Here is a 19,621-nt window from a genome sequence, read left to right on the forward strand (position 1 = left end):
AAGAACTGAAACACAATGAAATTAACTTAATTATGAGCAATTTTAACATTGCTGTACCAGATGCGTCAATGCTGTACTGTCACATACCAGCGGGTAGGAGATACATGTGGTACCAAACATGTTTTTCAGTCTAAAGTAAACTCTTTTTCTTTCATGGGATCTATACAGAGGTGCTCGGAGGCCAGTGTTTCACAGAAAAAGTGATGTGCGTGCTTGCTAGCAACTCCTCCATACAGACAAAAGATGATCGGACGAGTCAATTTTAAAATAAAAAGCAGATTCGTGCTCAAGGCCACGAGTTGTGCGCTTCCCGTCTGCCGCAGAGCTTGCCTGGGTGCCTTCCCACCGGCTCACTGTAAGGAGCGAATTTTCCCCAGCACGAGCTCCAAAGCAAACGCGCCTGGGGGTGGGAGGGATATGCCCGGTCCCGAGGGCCAAGACCGATGCGGGGACGTGGGGGCCGAGGCGCGGGGCCGGCGGCAGCCGAGCAGCCGGTGCGTGGCCGGTGGGCAGCGCCGGCAGAGCCCGCGTGAAAGGGAGCGTGAGCGGTGGGGGAGTGAGGGTCGGTGCGGCCAGTCTGCTGCCAGTCACCGTTCGGGGCAGGGGGGGGAAGGAGGAGACCCACAAAAGATGAGCACTGGGCCAGGGGCAAGTTTAGAAAGCACGGAGGGGAGTTACACAGCGAAAATCTCATTCTCCTTGGCTGAAACTCCCTGCTTGCGTAGACTGATCTAACAGGGGACATCAAGTCCGAGTCAGCACATGAAATACATCCCAAAATATTTTGTAAATCCTTTTTTTGACATTGAGATGGACTGTAAGACAGGATGGCACCAGAACGTGATGTACAGCAACACTGTCTGCTTGATGGATCGGTAGGTTGTGTGACATCCCGAGACAAATGATCTCCATCTTCTGGCTGCAGATTAATTTTCTAGGTCATTTAATAAATTATAGGAAAAGAAGTTATTTGAGGGGCAAACAGTAGAATGGAGTTCCACTGACACAATACCTCTCCCTGACACTTTTTTTTGTGGGATTAATGAGAGTAGATGGCTCCTTCTCTGCCTCTCTTTGCAAGGTGATCGTAATTCCATGAAGACAGCACTTACATTTTGTCTCGTTTTGTGCACGGAAATTGAATTTGATGCAGAAGAATCAAACCTCCCGAGGAAGGATGTGACCGTGGCATGAACTCCTCTTTAAGGACATAAAACACTGATTAATTCCCGCCAGAATGATACTAAAAATACATCATCATACCAGCACTATATTTAGATCTGAGCTCCCAGTCGGCGGTTAAGAGGCCGCAGCTCTGGGCAGGGGGAGCTTTCCAGTTTACGGGGGTGGGGACAGAAGGAGGGTCGCCTGCGCAAAGCACCCAGTGCTTTTCCACTTGCATCCCCTGGGTCCCCGGCATCGTTCCCTCCCAGAGCTCTAACCCAGCTTTTGCAGTTATTTCGGAACTTAAGACTCACAGGAGGATGCCTAAACAGGATTTAGAGATGTTTGGGTAAGGGACTTGCATCTCTCCAACAGCCTTGAGAGCAAGGCACAACCTGCTTGGTGTTACTGGAAAAATCCCCCCAAACCAGTAACTGCATTTTCAGTTTGCGTCCAGCCTCAGTTTCCCCGGCTGCAAAGACAGGGATGGCTACGCCAGAGGCATATCTGGGAGAGAAATCCGTTAGTGGCCTCCGCACACCCAGTAAACTGACGGGTACGAATGGTACGAACTGGAGACTGATGCATCCAACTGCCTAAAAGAGCCTGGCTCAGGCACGATGCGTCTTCTGTTACCTCTCCACACTCCTGCTTCCTCCTCTCCACGCTTGTGCTACCGACGTTTATTCTTAGAACAACAGAATTTAAGAAAAAAAATAATTAAGCCTTTAAGGGGAAAAAAGGCAAAAATTACCTCTGCTTTTGAGCAAGACAATGGTGGCTCCCATGCAGCTACCACTGGGAAGGGAAAAAAGACTTTTTAAAATTAACTCTAAGCCTACAAGAGTGGCATATTAATAAAAGCAACTGGCATGAATGAGCTAAAATTCATTATCATGCTTTTCATAGACTGGCTACAGCAGCATTATTATGATCAAATCCCTCTGAAAACCAAGTAATACCTTCCCCCTCTCTCCTCTCCTTTTGCATACAGTATCCTGGATTAATTTATAACATTAATCAGAAAACAATTCAGCCCCTCACGGTTTGACGGAGAGAACTGAGGGCGATTTCACATAGCGCATGGAACGCAGCGCTGCCGCCAGAACTGCGTCTTCTCGGGGAGGGGGCGTTTCTGAAGGGCTCCTGAGCATCCAGCGCCGTCGCCAGCAAAGACCGTGGCACCGCGCAGGGGCAGGCGACGCCGGGCAAAGGGACTGTAGGCACCCGGACCAGCCGCTGCCTCCCAGGAGCCGCAGAGGATGCAAAGCTAACGTCAGGGGCTCCCGCGCTGCCCGTGCCCGTCAGGGTGCAGCACGGCACCACCTTCCCGGCACACACGGAGAATAGTGAGCCATCCGGGATGGCAAGCTGCTTCCGGACCGGCTGCAATTTTCTTAACAACAGAGGGTATAGCTTTAAAAACAAAATTACTTTAAGGCTGAAACTTGGTTCTAGTCATATCCTTTGGCTCTCCTAAGCATGCCCTATTCAAAGGTGGTCCATGAAGGGGGTTTTTTGGTTTGTTTGTTTGTTCTTTTAAACGGGTGCTTCACCCAAAGGAAGACCTGAGCTCCAGGACCCATTCAGAAAGGTTAAGTGGTGCAGATGAACACTTACAGCTTGGGCTTTAAAGGCCCTGAAAATTCATTTGAAAAGAACAGTAAGTTAATTTTGCATAGCTGATTTCTTCAATAAGCCCTGTATTTTTCTCTTGCCCCATTAAGAATTGCAAGCAGCTTCCCCAGAAGTCGATCTCGCCGTCTAATCAAGCTGTTCTCTCTAATTGAAGTTAATCATAGGAAACTTGGTCAGAGAAGGATGGTCTCAGTGAACGATGCCATGTTGGAGTGGCCAATTAACAGGGGGGGTTAGTCCTGTGGCCGTCGCTCGGCAGGAGGAGCACGCGAAGGGCTCTGAATGCAAACGCGGCCCCGGCTGCGGCTCTGCAGAGTGGATGCCGAAGGCATCGCGGCAGAGGAGCGACCCGGCCCCGGACACGGTCACCAGCAGCGGCTCACAGCACAGGCCAGCTCCTCCGATCGGTGGCACTGACACTGCGTCCCAGGGGAGCGGCGCCAGGACCTGGGACCAGCGGCCTGAGCACGAAGCTCTGGCCTCCGCCATCCATCACTTCAGCTGCACCATCCGCAGCGGTTCCCTCGTCGCTCACCGCTTCGGCGTTTGTTTTCCCTCACACGTTCTTGCCTCGAAATAAATAACACGCTGCTTTTAACAAGGCTAGCAGGTTGCTCGGTGTCCTGTCTCGGGTCTCAGTGGGGAAAAAGGCAGCGCCCGAGCCCGTGATACCTGCTGGCAGGCTCAGCTGCTGCCAAAGGACCCGAGATCCGGAGGATGCAGAAGGCAGAAGGGAGGAGGAGGCAAGTGCTGCAGGAGCGTCCCCAGCTCCCATCAGGGACAGCCCTGCGCAGGGCAGAGGTCCAGCACACCCCACCCCACCCCAGAACTCAACACCTGGGCTCTGCAAGGCGAAAAACTGGGTTTACTTGACCTGTTTTCCTAAGAACCGCTCTGTTTTATTTTTGATGGCACCATAATCCACGCTCTTATGGGGCTGGAGAAGTTGGGTTTCTGAGGGAATTTGATAGCAGCTTTACTAGTTTATGGCAGAAAAGAAAAGGCACTTAAGGGGATTTTGTTTGTCACTTGAAAATTAGCCTAGAGGAAAGAGAATCTTCAATTCAAATTTAATTAAAAACCGATGAACCAAAAGCCTTGTAGTGGCTCTGTGAAGTCCTATTCTTACAGCACAAGAACACAGCACTGATAAGGAGCAAGAAGAAAATAAACACAAGCGATTTGAAGCTAAAACCCAAACAAAAACAGGCCAAACCGTAATCCAGTGGCACCAGACCATCACCAGAGCAGAAATTGTCCCACTGTGGTTAAACAGGGGTTTGTGAAGCGATATGAGGGAAAGTGCTTAGTTGCTTGTGTACAACTGGCAACAGTCCCTTAAACTTCCTGTTATTTCATCCATCTCCTAAAATCTTGAGGCCCAGACGGCATAACCTTCAGGATGGTGTGCTTTATTCAGGCACAAGTTACTTTGCTTGAGACAGAAGCATGAAGATGAAACTCTGACCCACGTTATCTAAGAGGAGGCTGGGGAATTTTTAACAATCCTTCAAGGCCTTAAAATACATGAATCAGTAACACACATATATTTGGGGCCTTTTGTTCTATTGACACGTGCTGAGAAGCCCCTCCCAGGCTCCTACGCTGCCGGCACAAGCAGGCTTCTCTGCCTGCTGTAACCTGCAGAGCGAACGCTCCGAGCCGGCAGCTTCGGTTTTGCTCTTTCGTTTGAGAAGTTCATCACCTAAAGCCACGGGAAAGTCTGTCGTCAGCTTTGCACTGGGTTTACCAGGTATCAATTTTCAGAAAGAACCTAAGAAACCCCGGAGGAGACGCGCACCCTGAGACGGTCACACCTCGGTCACCCCCCGGCTACGTCCGCCTGCCCGTCTCCGGCTTCATCCTCCTTGTTCCACCCTGTTCTCGGAGACCTTTCCTTCTACTCTGACCCTGACCTAAAGCCACTAACCTCAATTAACTCGACTGCAAAGCCTGCTGCTAACGAGTCGCGCGTCTGCGTTTCAGTGGTTGACAAGATCAATGGCCGACTGCTCCGTTGGGACCCGCTGCAGCCAGGGAGAGGGGACGCTGCCTGTGGAGCACACACGTACCCACGCCTTCACAAATCACACCAAGTCTGTGTAATTACGCCTTACCAGGGTCATCCTCCTCCCCTAAACCATTAAGGCATGTTCATAAACAGCTAATAAACCCACAGATGAATAATGACTCTGCCCAAGAGAAGGAGCGGTTCGAACAGAGCTCAGCCGTGTCCCTTTGCTCCAGAACGGGAATGCTAAAAGCCCCTGCGGAGGTCTGAGGGATGTCACTGGTGTCACTGGAGCTGCCTACCGCAGGGGTGAGCAGGGCACAGCGCACCAGCCTTCGCCCTCACGCCGCCCTGAGAACCACACGGGTGGACGTGAACCCCAGCAGATAAACCTCTGAGGCCAGAGTATATGGCTTCACATATCCCGCTAGGCCAATTTAATTAACTATGGGAACATTAATTATTGGCTGTTGCTGTTTTTATTTCAGAAAAACCAACTGGCATTTTACCATATCGATATAATGCGAAATAGCCACTAACCCCAGCCTGATCTCAGGCCCCGAACACTTGAGATTGATGATAATTTCTTTGCAGCTCTTACTGGCAAAGAACAATTTCTAAAATGGCCCCAAAACCCAACTGACAGACCAGCCAGAGGAACCACATCCCCTCAGATGCTCAAGACCTGCTGTTTATCACCCTGCGTAGGACGTGACAGACGTTGTTGTACTTTTTCTGCCACAAGTGATTTATGAATAAAGCATATTGTTCACATAAGCTTCATACATAAAGAACTGAAGCACTCTGCGACGTGGATGTGAGGAAAAGCCATGGCCATTGTACCCCCCACCTCTGTTTGCGCCTCCTGTTACTGTCAGAAAGGCAGGAAGAGCTGCCGGGGGTGAACGTACCCCCGGGGACGGCCACGTACCGACTCCTCCGTCATCCCTGGGACCGGGAAGGGAGGCGTTTCACCCCCTCTGCTCATCACATTGCCGTGAAGTCACATCTCTGTTGCAAATGCAAGCCAGGAATTACCTTAATCACACAGAGGAGACGGGTACAACAATATATTAGAATGAAAATAATGACTTTTTCCCCCAGAATCGCTACGCAGAGGCACATCCAACAGTGCCCTTCTCAACAAAACCACATGAAAAACGCACTCTGAAATAAAGTATTGCTGTACTATTTCGAGACCAATCAGGCAGCAAACATGTTCCCAAAATTAATGTAATGAGATGCAAATTAGCTATTCTACACAGCCATCGCACGTATTATTAAAGATAGACCACACTTGTTTATTGCCGTTTGCAGTGTTTAGGGAAAACACGCGCTACATGAAGAAGCCACCCAGTGCCATTTATCCCGTCCCTGGGAGGGCGGGAGCGTTATCCATGGGGACAGGGACAGAGGTTTCCTCCACCAAAGTGACTCTTGCCAGGCTCCGACACAGAGCTCAGGTTTTTCCCCAGTTTTCAGTGGATTTTGGACTGGTAATTTCAGTGCAATTCTGATAAGCTAATACTGGTCTTAAGTATGATTACAGCTTTTGTTAAGGGATAGCAGAACCCCTCAAACAGAGCCTTAATCCCTGCCTGCGGCTTATAACTCGGAGCAGGCCTCCGACCAGGCTTTTAAGCCATTTTTGCCTTCTCCCAGCCCCAGAGACCACCAGGAGCTCGCGGCTCACGCAGGGCTCGGGATGACGGCAAAGGGCATCGTCAAACCATGGCGCGGATGCAAATGGCCTTTCATTCCACAAACTAAACCGTTCTTAAACACAGCCTCGGTTCTCTGGGAGTGAACTTTACTTTCAGGAAACACAACTTAAAACCCCTTGAATACAAGGATTTCTTTGGTCTTTTGTTAGCTCTTGGACTGGAGCAACCATTAATCCAGAAGAGAGGATTTGCCAAGTCTCCGGTGGAAACAACATACAGCGGGTGCCTAAAACGATGAACCTGGCTCTGTGTTTCTCAATAAGAAATGGATGTCTAATGTCTTCATTTGCTGAGATGAATCAATTTCTGGAAACACGCATAAAAATCAAGAGCTGCTTTATGTTTAAAGCATGAGCTGAAAGCATGAGCTGCCTCATGTTTAAAGAAGCCTACAAGTCCGGCCAGAAATACAGTAAGTTAATGCAAAAACCAAGTAAGGGTCATTAATTTGATACGAAAAAAACCTTGGCAGGGTTTTTTCTTTGTTCCTTCAGGAAACAACAGCTTTCCTCTTCCTCAGAACCCAGCAGCATCGGCGCTTGCCCTCCTTCCAAAGCATTTGCCCCAAAATGAAATAGGAACAAAACAAAACACCAAAAGCTCTAGAAGAGAGGTCACTAATGTCCCCGTGCAATTCCATTCCTCTTTGTAGCTCTGGTATTACAGTTAAAATACGTCTCTGTCTGACTTGACGTAACTTCTGACTTGCACTAAAAGAATGTTTCAGAGAGAAAGGAGAGAGTCCAAAGAAAAAGAAATTGGAAACTTCAGCAACTCTGTGGTCCTGAAAGAAGTGGGAGGGATGAAATCTCCTGCTTGAGCGGCTTCTTCGCCCTGTTTGGACTTGGAAATGAATTGCCCTTGGTTCTCAATTTGTGTGCTGACAGCCACCGCGGCTCACGCAGCTGAAGAACAACTTGGGCACGGAACATCCCCCTCTGCACCCCCGGCGTTTCCCCCCTGTCACGGGGGGAGTTGCAGAGGGGCTTCCCTCGGGCCGATCGCCTCCGCCGCCCCTCGCACGCCTCCTTTACAAACGGCGACATGGAGCAAACCCATTTCCCCTAACCACTGCGTTTTTCTCTTCATGATTATCTCCTTTAAAGAGCCACAAATTGAAAATGAGATGCAGAGCCAGTGGCCTCTTTTGAGCTATGGTTATTAGCTACGTTGAGGATGAAAGCGGTATGACTCCCTAGATAAATATATAGTTCATTAAAAGTGTTCTGGATCACTATATTCTACTGATCAAAAGCCTAAATCACACAGTTAGTGACGTTAAGGAGCTATATTACGGTTTGAGTTATACCTGGTAACACCCCACAGGAGAGCCCCAGCGCCGGCCCTGGCACACGCGTCCCGAAGCAGAATTTCATCCCCAGTTTTCAGCAGCTTAAACAATTGATGCTGTTTTGGTGCAGCTGCCAGCGCGCACGATCTTTTCACAGAAATACAGTTTGTTAGGTCCTTCTCATTTGGATTTTTAAATAGGCGTGCAAACCCAACTAGCACCGCACAACTTCAAAAGTATTTTAAAAACCACAAGTAAGGCCCGTTTCCAGCAGCAGCCCAGCAGAACACTGTGAGTTTGGGAAACACGCCCATCCCTGTGTCACGAACCTTCAATTTTTGAAGTGCATTTGTGCTAAGAAATGTATGGGGCTGGAGGTGGGGGAAGCAGGCTGCGGCAGAAACGCACCCGGCGACGCTCCACAGTTACCCCAGCACAGAACCGGGGCCGGGTTTGTAACGTGGCCGGCGAGTGGCCCACACCGGCCACCGCAGCATCTCCCCTGCCCCATCCCGTCCTCTCCCATTCCGCCCAGCCGTCCCGCTGGGGTTGTACCCGCCAACTCAGGAAAGAAAATCCCCCCCAGTGGCATGACGCCACACGACAAAGCTCCCTCAGACGCGTGGGCCCAGGCCCTGGTGCTCAGGGGTCTGTTTTCAAGAAACACTTTCTCATAAGAGAATTATTGTAGGTCACGGAGTCCCTGGTCACCGGCTCTCTCCGGAGCGCAGCAGCGTCGGATTTACTGCTGTGAAAGCGATGCCTCTCGCGTTCCCGGGACAGCGCAGACTTTAAGTGCAATAGTTCTAGGGTTAATTCAATCAGCAGTATTTAAATCGTGCCTGATGAAATATTAATTCTGGAGAACAACTGCATGCTGATTTACTCTGAGCTACTAACATTGACTGAAGGTGATTTTCTCTTCTTTCTTGTACTATGTTTTCTTCAAAGTACACAGCTTAATAAAGACCCAGAAACCAGAAACCCACAAAACCTCCTGCACGCCCAGACGGCGACTCTCTCGGTGATCTTCAGAGATCCCTGCATAACCCCCGCCACACCTCGAAAGCCTCTTCTAGAAATCTGCCACCCTCCCATTTCCGATCATTTCCAACCTGGCTCAATAAAAGCCATCTGAGACAAAAGACATGAATACTGATGACAAGTTTTGCATCCAAATTACGTCTCAATCAGTCAATTTTAAAGAGAGCACAAGTCTCTCATCCAGCTTCAGGCTTCTTCAAGGACACTGCAAAGTCCAGGCGATTCTGCTCCTCGACCTCCCCTCCAGGAGCCTCGGGATTCGGCCGGGGAGTGCCGGGACCCGCAGCTCCTGTCCCACATCTCCTGGGCTGGCAGAGGAGCCCCTGCCACATGCCCCGCTCGGGCAGGGGCTCGTGCTTCTCTGCTGGCAGGAGCCAGACCCCGCGGCTGGGGCAGGGAGGGGACACGCCGCCTGTCCCCCCCCGCCACCTGCCCCGCGGCTCCCACCTGCAGCTCCCACCCTCCTCACGCTGCCACACCAGTAAAACCCCGCTGCTGCTGACGTGCTGCCATTTTCAGAGGTGAAGGACCCCTAAGAGGGCTCCGGTGCGTGTCCCGGCAGCAGGACACACCTCAGGAATGCCAGACCCCCCGAGGACCGCAGACTCGCGGCGCAGGGGCCTCCTAACCCTGCTGCGCCCCACGTCCAGCTGCAACCAACTGCAGACGGAAGGAACGGCAGGAAACCGCTGAGAGCGCGGCTCCGGAAGGACCAGCACCCTGTACGCCAACACCCGCCCCAGCAGAACCAGTCCGGCACTTATTTTTAAAAGGTCAGAGTAAACTTAAACCAGTGCTATGGCAGGAAACAGATCAGTTAGAGCAGGACACCGCAGCTGCACTTGTCACAGGGAGAAAGGGACGGGGAGCAGGACTCCCTCGCCATCACCACGGGCACTTGGGTCCCATTAACGCCCTCCGTGGAAGGCCAGACACCGACTCCCGCTCTCCAGAACCACCACCTGATGCTTCTATCTCCTGTTTTCCCCATTGCCCTCCTGCAGTTTATTTTTACGGTGTCTGATCCTTTTATAATTGGATGTTTCTGCTTACCTACATTCAAACGGGACAGCCCGCAGCCGCAGGAACTGTGGCAGTTGGGTGTGCGCGCAACGAGACAACAGCTTTGCTAATCAAAAGCAGGAGAGTGCCAGCCGGAGACTCCTTCTCCCTCCCCCCTTCCCTCTCTGGGAGTTCTCGTCTAGGCATTGATAAATTAAACTAGGCATCTCCTTTGACTAAGATAGATGGCAAGCCTAAATGATATCCACTGAACAAATGGCTGATTTGTGTATTCTTCCATTCAGGATTAGGCTAATAAGATGTTCATTTATGGATCTATTACTCAGTCATTTAACTGCTTGAAATAAGAGGACCGGGCAAATTCCACCATCCAGGAATTGATTTCCATCTTTTAGGCTGTGTTGTAGTGGAGGGTTTGCTAAGGTAATTAAGTGGGACATATCAAAACATTCATTACACTGACAAAATACTTTAAAACACGTTAGAAAAACTCAGGGTGTTTGAAGTCTCCGGGTTGAAGGAGCTGTGTTGCTCCCCACCCCGCTTTTCCTGTTCTGCAGTTGCTGGAAGGACGCACGGTCAGGTTGCTCTAGACGGAGAAGCGAAAAGGAAAAGCAAAGCCAGAGTCAGTGCCCGAGCATGCCGTGGTGGGTCCCTCTGCCCCCCGGGATGTTTCAGGAGCCATGAGCTGGTCCAGGGCTGTCCCCGGGCAGAGCAGGGCACCCCGAGGGACATCCCCATTGCTGTCAAACCATAACGCCTAATTTCCATATAATTTCAGGGGCAAATCTGCATCTGCTCCAGCAACGGAGAACACAAGGTTATTCCCATTTGATTTTTACGCAGGCATTAGCATTCTTGATGCCTCTCTCATCAACAGACGGGGAATGGTTGGTGCACACCCCGCTCCCAGCGATGCCCTGTCCCCGTGAGCGGGGACGCAGCTCACCTCGGGCTGCCGCCATCGGCAGCGAGTCCCCGATTGCGAGACTTTCAGGGACAAGAGGAAATTACACAGCACATCGCTTTTTAGAGCGAAGATGTGCAGTCGCTCATCATCCACACCCACTATAGGGAGGCTTTGTGTCCCGATAAACAAACTGGTGCTCCAGCATCTGTGAGGACAGCCTGCTGCACGAGCAGTCCCTTCAGGGATGGGGACTTTCTGCTTGAAGAAAAATAAAATGCATCAGCTGCCTGGTTCTGATAAATTAAACCAGGACACAACTAAAGACGCTGATATTGAAGCTGCTGTCATTAGGATCCAGGATTAACAGGCATTTCTGCGTGAGGCAGCATTTTACAGCTCTCCTTCCCGCAGGAGCCCTCCCGGCCCTCTGCCCCGCACCACAGCACTGCCGACGGTGACAGACCCTTCTCCGGGCCTGCAGCACCGCGGTGTCACTGCTGCCGGCGGTGACAGACCCTTCTCCGGGGCCGGCAGCACCGCGGTGTCACGCTGCTGTGCCGACATCACGGCTCAAGGTACGAAGCTGCACTCGGGGAGCGACAGGTTTGTTGGCGAGCAGGAGGGCAGAGAAGACTGAGCTCACGCTGCTGCTGGGCGGTTTCTCAGCTGGTATTTCAGGATGGAGATTGCTGGTAGCTAAAAGCAAAGGTCGGTGCATTGCTGAGCAGGGAGTCCCCAGGCAGGAGGGAGGTCTCTTGCACGCGATGTGTCTCGATTAGAGCACGGGATCACTCAGGGGCGGAAGGCGCAGAGAGCAGCCTGCCACACGCTCACTGAAATACCGGGGAAGGGCAGAGCTGGTGCCGTGCCCTGGGAAGGAGCAGGAACCGTCAGACACGCTGTTCTCCCTTCCCGGCCCCGCACCCGTGTTGCCGCCGCAGTGCCGAGGAGCTGGGGCACCCGCCGGAGCTGAGCTCACGGCTTCACCCCCGCGCGGACCCAAACCCCCTCCCTGACTTCAGGCCGCTAAAGACCAAGCGTGAACACGCTCCACACCGGTCACTCGGGGAATAGCTCATCACCCAAGATCTTGATAGCGCTGCCGAGCATTAGAGGCAGGAACACAATTATCCTCCAAAAAGCATTTAACCAGCACTTTTGTCCTCTGGCCTAACGTTGAAGTATAACGAGCTGTAAAGGAGCACTTTCCTGTTTAAGATCATTGGTACCTTCTGGAGACAGAAAACAGGAGGGCATAGAAGAGTTCTTAATTTATACTTCATCTACTGGGTCTTAGTTAATTTAACAGGTCCCTACATTCATACAACAAATTATCCCTCCAGAAAACTGAGCCGGTGCCAGGACATAACTGTTTCATTTAATATACCCACTGCGTAATGAAAGCGTATCTCTTTATGTGTGCTGTCTTGTACTTTACATTAACAGAAATTCTTATGCGTATTAGTGCTCTTTTTCTCTAAGTAATGTGTCATTTCAAGCAGACAGTTAAGAAGAAAATACAAATGTAGCCTCAAGAAGTGCACTTTCATCTAGTGAAACGCTTTCTTTCCTGCCTGCTATGGATAATAGGAGCGATCAGATTTAGCACGGGGTCAGCCGGAGGGAGCAGCAGCGCAGGCTCCAGCTCCTGGCGTGGAGGACGGCGCTGGCAGCGGGCGGTGACAGCGTTTCCCGCACGGCTGCTCCCGCAGGACCCCGGCAGGAGCCTCTCAGCGGCCAGGGAACCGCTGGGAGGGACAAGTGGCACAGAGCAGGCAGGACACTGCAGCAGGGCCTGCTCCTGGACGTTGAGACGGCCATCTGTCCGTCTGTCCGTCCACCCTCCCACCACCAGCCCTCGCTCCCCACCAGCCCTTGGCACCCCGGCTGCGGCTCGGCCCCGCGGGGACATCCCTGCTGTGCGCCTCCGCAGAGCAGCCCTGCGAAAAACCCTTCCCAGGATGGTGTTAACATTTTCCATTCCATCCGCTTTCAAAAATCAGCGCAGACCACTGAGCTGTGACCAAGTGAAAAGCTCAGCCCTACATTAATTTTTCTCTTTTGCATAATGCATTTAGGAGTGTATCTATTTTTTATTGCAGAATAATACGCCTGGTTTATATACTAGCATCTTTTTGATGTACTGAGATTCTGTGCAAAATCACTATTCATCACAGGGAAAGCCAAATAAATAAATACCACCATGGCCCTGCTTCACAGCCACAATTATAATCTTTTCCAGGTCCTACTTGCTTCATTATCTGAGTGACCAGTTTTATCTTACCCACAAGGCAGACCTTCCGAATTCACAGTTGGGCAGATATAACCTTGGTTATTTAACTTGGTCTAAATGGTACTCTAATACTCCTCTTAACTGCTGCTCTTAAACAGTTTCCTCCTACAGTTGTTAATCACATTAAAAGGTATCGGATATATAATTTCCTTTAATTATGTGAAAATATTGGTTGCTTCCTTTCTTTGGAGCATTATGTACAGAGCCGCAATGATTGATGCCAAGAGTTTCAGAAGGTAGCCAGAGCAAGCTCATAATTGTTGATTTACGCCTTAATTGGAAGACACCTGCTTCTTTTTTCCCTTTTGATTTTTACTTTCTGTTTGAGTCCGAAATTATTCTGCATGTGTCATCATTACATTAATCAATACATGTTTTGTCTTCCACAAATCTGCCTAATTGCTTTTCTCATTTAGACAACCCTGGAGTCATTTGCTAATGAACATCGTCACACACTAATATGGCATGGAGGATTTACATGTGGCACTCTAAGCAGATTTAGGAGGCGAAGGGGAAGACATCAAGCTCGTCATTAGGGGTGCTGGAGCCTTCCTGAGCCATTAGCGGGCCTGGAAATTGCAGAGGGGCTCCACTCCCCATCAGTGCGCTGCTAATTGCACCATGTGGAAGCTGCCACCGACCCCTCCTCGGCCAGAGCACGCTCACGTTTGGCTTGGAGGAGAGCTTCCCATGGAGGTCCAGCACTCAGGGCTGCCCACGCCGGCGACTGTCCCCAGGAGGGGGAACGCGCTGGTAACAGGCCGGCACCTCCATACAAGGGGATGGTTTACGCTGAGGTCGCCTCCAACCCTCTCCCACAAACGGTATTGCCACTTCCCACGAGCCCACGTCGCACACCTCCCTCTTGAAGCAAGGCTTTGGGCACCCAGCAACGTCCCCAGCCCTGGCTCGGAGCCCCGGATCCAGGCAAACACTCCCCATCTCCTGCTCATCTGCCACCTCCACGTTGGGAGAGGAGAATGCTTCACCTGGGGCTTTACTGACACTCAACTGGGCAAGCCCTGCTCTGAGGGAGAGCTGGGGACACACGGAGCTGCAGCACCACGTGTCCTGGCAGCGGCGGCCAGCAGCCGAGGGAAAGCTGGTGCTGCACAAGTGGGATCTGCTCCCTGCTCCATCCACGGCAGGGGATGCAGACGCTTCCCTGGGATCCAGGCCCCAGAGGAAGGCGGCTCAGTGCCACCCCGCAGGAGGACAACAAGGGGCTGTGCCACGGAGAGCAGCGACGGGGGAAACGTCACCTCCACCAGGGGACAGCGGGCTTGTCCGGGAGGGGACGCAGCATGCACCCATCTCATCACGGGGCTGGGTCTTCAAAGAAGTCAGGACAAGATAAGAGCCACCCGTTGCCGTCATCACACCCCGACTGTAAGTGGTCCCTGCCGGGTGCAGCCACGGTCTGTTCATCACATCGGGAGCCCCCACGAGCCACCCTCCATCCTGCAGGTCTGCCAGGGCAGGGGCAGAGGAGGCCAAGCTCTGCTCCCACCAAATCATCCGGTTTTGAGAGAAGATAAAAGCTGAGAATATTTAATCTCTCTCTGACTCTGGGCTTCTGTTCTCATCTTGTCACAGCACATTTAAAATGCTGCCAATCCTCAAGAATTTGCAAATATTCCACGTCCTTCCTTCACACCAGCAGGTCCCTCCGAGATCACTGCAACACTTGTCAACCTCTACTAATATTTGGTACAAAATATACAGTATAAAAGATTTCAGACCAAAAAAACCACAGCTTCGCTTGGAAACTGAAATGCTTTCAGGCTCCAAGCAGGGCACTCACTCTGCCCAAGTTCAAGTCCAGCTGACAAGCTGAATTCAGGGGGCTTTTGCCGGAGAAAATACCAGAGGCTCCAACCTGTGGGCTTGCACAAACCCACGTGCAAGAAGGGTGACATAAGAAACTGGAGAGATCCAACAAACAGCTGAGACTCTCTAAGGAATTGCTCTGATCTCCCCACGTTGCTGCAGCAAAGGGTTACCGGGGGAGGAAGACCCCGCGCGCCGTCCCCAGCGCAGTCCCGGCTCTGACAGCCCCCCTGCGCTGAGCCCTCCGGCGACCCGGAGCGTGTCTCCTGGAGAAACACGGTGGGCAAACCCCAAACCTGAAAAGTGCTGGGGAAAAAGAAAACAAAGCGGTTCAAAAATAAATAATCTTAAATACAACGCCGAGGGTTTTTTGCACCCCATAGGTAAACGTGTGCTCGGGTTTGCCTGCCACGGCTCCAGAGTCCTGACTTTTTTTGGAGGCCACGAACGATACCGAGCCTTCTGTGATACTGTAATAGGAAGTGCCTGAAATGACAAATTAAGAGAAAGAGTGTTTGTGACAGTGATAAAGGGAAAGTTTAAGGCTTGTATTTAGATAAATTGGCTGGAAAATTTGATCCACACAGTCTTTCAAATACGATTATACAAACATAATTTGCATAAATATTATAATTAAAATTCTGCCTATGGCATAATAAAAAAGGGAAAATAGTATTAAATGATCAAGGCGTTTGAATGTTTGAAATATCACTGTGTGATGTTTCATGCTATCCATTAAATAAGTAATTTATTGCAAAACCTATCAAAGCAAAAGGAAATTAAGTTAGATAAGGCTGGCTTTTTATTTTGCAGGTTTTTTTGCAGAGGATATCGTTACTTTCAGAGCACATTTGATTTTTCCAAGGTACTAACTCAGAGTAATTATAATACTGGATCTGCTTTAGCGCTGCGGCACTCCGGGTGCAGTAACCGCAGCGCATGCTGATGAGCAGCGCATGGTAACGGGGGCGAGAGATCGCTGTCCCCGGGCGGGACCCCCATCCCGGCACGCGTGTCCCTGCTCAGAGCCACCTCCCGCCTCCGACGGCCACCAGGAACCCGGCACAGCCTCGGTGTTACCCGCAGGCAGGCCGGGCACCGGCTCGCAGCTGAGCTTGCCATCGGTCATCCTTGGCGCAGAGGGTCGCCATCGCCCCTCAAAGCCCCCACAAGACCAGCGCTGGTGGGACTACACTGATTCGCACCATCCCTGGGTATAACTCATTTTGTATCACCACCGGCTTTCTGCGGCTGTGACAGACCATGAAAAGGACCATGCCTTGGAGCCAGGTCTATTTTTAGTTCCTCCAAAGCCATTCAGTCATCCCTGGCACAGAGCAGTTTGTCATATTCATCTCCTCGCTGCCTTTGGCTCCACCCTGGCCACAAATGGCACTCTTCCCTTGCCAGGCTGACACATCTCCATCCCCCTGCACAGCCTGCGAGGTCCCCGCCGTGGACCGGTGAGCGCTGTGAGGGGACGAGCCATCCTTCATTTGCGCAGGACACTTCCATCCCCTGAGGAGAGAAGAGGCTCCTCACCAGCCGCACCATGGCTGGCACCGATGCGGGCAGGTGCGTGAAGGGCACCTGCGGCCAGGAGCACGGCCGGCTGGCCAGAGCGGAGCTTCCGCAGGTCTGTCTCCGAGAGGAGCTCGCAGGACCCGCTGGGATCCTGGAAGTATTTCCATGGGGACGGCTCTTCCCCAGGTCCCTGCGGCAGCACAGCCGCTTGTCCTGGGCACATCTCCACCTTCTGGGGCAAACCTTCAAGCAGCAACCGCAAATTAATTAACAATGGTTCCTGCACCTGGGGAGGAATAACCCCATGCACCAGGACAGGTTGGGAGTGACCTGCTGGAGAGCACCTCGGCGGAAAGAGCCCTGGGAGTCCTGGTGGACAACGGGATGACCATGAGCCAGCAATGCGCCCTCGTGGCCAAGGCCAATGGCATCCTGGGGTACATCAAGAAGAGTGTGGCCAGCAGGTTGATGGAGGTCATCCTCCCCTTCTGCTCTGCCCGGGGGAGGCCACATCTGGAGCACTGTGTCCAGTTCTGGGCTCCCCAGTTCAAGAAGGACAGGGAACTGCTGGAGAGGGGACAGCAAAAGGCTACCGAGATGATGAGGGGACTGGAACACGTCTCTTATGAAGAAAGGCTGAGGGATTTGGGTCTCTTCAGTCTGGAAAAAAGATGGCTGAGGGGGGACCTTATCAACAGTTATAAATACTGAAAGGGTGGGTGTCAGGAGGATGGGACCAGGCTCTTCTCAGTGGTGCCCAGGGACAGGACAAGAGGTAACGGGCACAAACTTGAACATAGGAAGTTCCACCTAAACATGAGGAGGAACTTCTTTGCAGTGAGGGTGGCAGAGCCCTGGCACAGGCTGCCCAGAGAGGTGGTGGAGTCTCCGTCTCTGGAGACATTCCAAACCCTCCTGGTTGCGTTCCTGTACAACCTGCTCTGGGTGACCCTGCTGTGGCAGGGGGTTGGCCTGGATGATCTCCAGAGGTCCCTTCCAACCCTGTGATTCTATGATTCTGTGATTCTATGGCTTTAGCTAAGTGAGGACGGCAGCACACCCCCAGCCTCACTGGGACTGGTTTCTGTATTCCTCTAACGTTCTCCTGGGATTCGGCAATCGTACCCAGGAAGCTGCCAGATACCATCAGTCTTTTAGCAGGTTACTTCTAAATCCAGCCAGCCCATGGTAATCACTTTGCAATTTAAAACCAAATACCTGAAACAATATGTGTGATTGGAATGGATAAAAGCAAAACGCGAAGGCGTATCAAGAGCTTCAGAGTTAAGATCCTTTCCAGCAGGATCAGATTTAAATCAATAGGAGAAGATAAGTTAAATTAATAGTTGTAAATGTGGACAGGGACAATGCCGCTCTCCGCCCGGCTCAGCTCGGCCTCCTCTTTGATTTCTGCTTTGTCTGGGGAAAACGCTGGGCTGTGCCGCAGGGGCAAGTTCTCAGCCACTGTGGTTACGCAGATCTCTGGGATTTTCTGAGAACTTCAAGAAACTCTTGGCGGGGAGGGGGGAAGAAAAGAGATTCAGTAGCCGTATGGTCTTCACATTTGGAAGAATAGCAGAGCAGCTGATATTTGGGATTTCCGGAACGATGTCTCTAGCTTTCAAGAGGGCTCAGTAACAATGAAAGGCAGGACTGTGCCTTTGAGGTGTCTCTCTCTATCTGCAGCCCTTCCGCACAGGGCACCACTGCCAGGAGCTCCTGCCAGCTGCCCCGGGCTCGGGAGGATCTCCATCCACACCGGGGCACAGATGGACATCTCAGGAGCTCCTGCCAGCTGCCCCGGGCTCGGGATCAGGAGGATCTCCATCCACACTGGGGCACAGATGGACATCTCAGGAGCTCCTGCCAGCTGCCCCGGGCTCGGGATCGGGAGGATCTCCATCCACGCCGGGGCACAGATGGACATCTCAAAGGCCGTGGGATTGTCAGGATCAGAAGGGCTTTTGACGGAAGGGGGGAAATGGCCCACTTCCATTGACACAAAGATGGCCCTATGCCACTGGGAGCTGTCTTTTTGAGCAACCTATTCTTCCTCGTGCTTGGGTTAAAAAAAAAAAGAAAGAAAAAAGAAAGATGACCTCACAGGGTTAAAAAAAAAGAAAGAAAAAGAAAGATGACCTCAGAAGAACGGGGAGAGGCAGGCTCTGCAGCAGACTGACAGGCGATGGCCGGCCCTGAGCGGAGCCCAGGGAGCCCGCGCGCGTGGTGCCGGCACCCCTCCTCCCCAGATGTCCCCCAGCGGCAGCACCGCCATGTTTCAAGTGCCTTTTTCAGGCAGGCTCTCCCACCCTGCCTTACGCTGACACATTCTGTGCAAACAACAGATTGTACTGCTGCTAAGCTCTTCTGGGTTTGGAAGAAACAGCAATCGGCTGCTGCAACTCTCTCCTCCGTTGCCGTTTTCTTCTGCCCACGCTGACTCCCACAGCCCCTGGTGCCTGTGGTTTCCTTCCCCATGCTCCCCCTTCCCTCCCCGGGCACAACCCGCCCCTTGCCCTTGGCGACGGGCCACCGCGGTGCCACCTTCTCACTGCCACGCTTTGCCCTGCCGCTTCTCGTTACGAGAGGTTAAGGAGCGATGGGCCAGCATGACGGACACGGGCATGATGTGGCCTAAGCGGCTACTTGGATCACGCGCAGGAAGCGTTCAGCACGGTTCTTTGCATCACATCGAGCTGGCGGACCAGGTACCAACTGACGGGCACTGTAAGTCGCTGGACAAGTATGTGTTTCTTGTTTTCTCCCCATCCGTTCCCAGAACATGACAGAAATCGGGAACGCGAGTGAGGAGCATCCTCTTACAAAGCCGTCGGTGCTGCGGCGCTGGGAGAGCGAGGATCTGAGCGCGGCCCGGCCCAGCAGGTGGTGGGAGACGGTCCTTTGCCGCAGCACCCGACCTGTCCCATGGCACCACCAGCTCCACCGGCGCCCTCGCGCTGCTGCCACTTCAGGCATGCTCCCGATGACACCTCTCCCTTCCCACGGGAAGGTGTCCCCGTAGCGCAGCTCAAACGTCTCAAACAGGAGACCCTGACCCCTGTGTGGCCTCTGCCCAGGCTCCGCCGACGCCAGCGCAGGAGGGTTTGGCTCTCCCTCCACGTCCCCTCACAGGGAGGGCTCCGTCTGAGACAGGTCTGAGGTCAAGGAT

The sequence above is a fragment of the Larus michahellis genome, chromosome 7, assembly GCF_964199755.1.
Source record: "Larus michahellis chromosome 7, bLarMic1.1, whole genome shotgun sequence".
NCBI classification, from domain to species: domain Eukaryota; kingdom Metazoa; phylum Chordata; class Aves; order Charadriiformes; family Laridae; genus Larus; species Larus michahellis.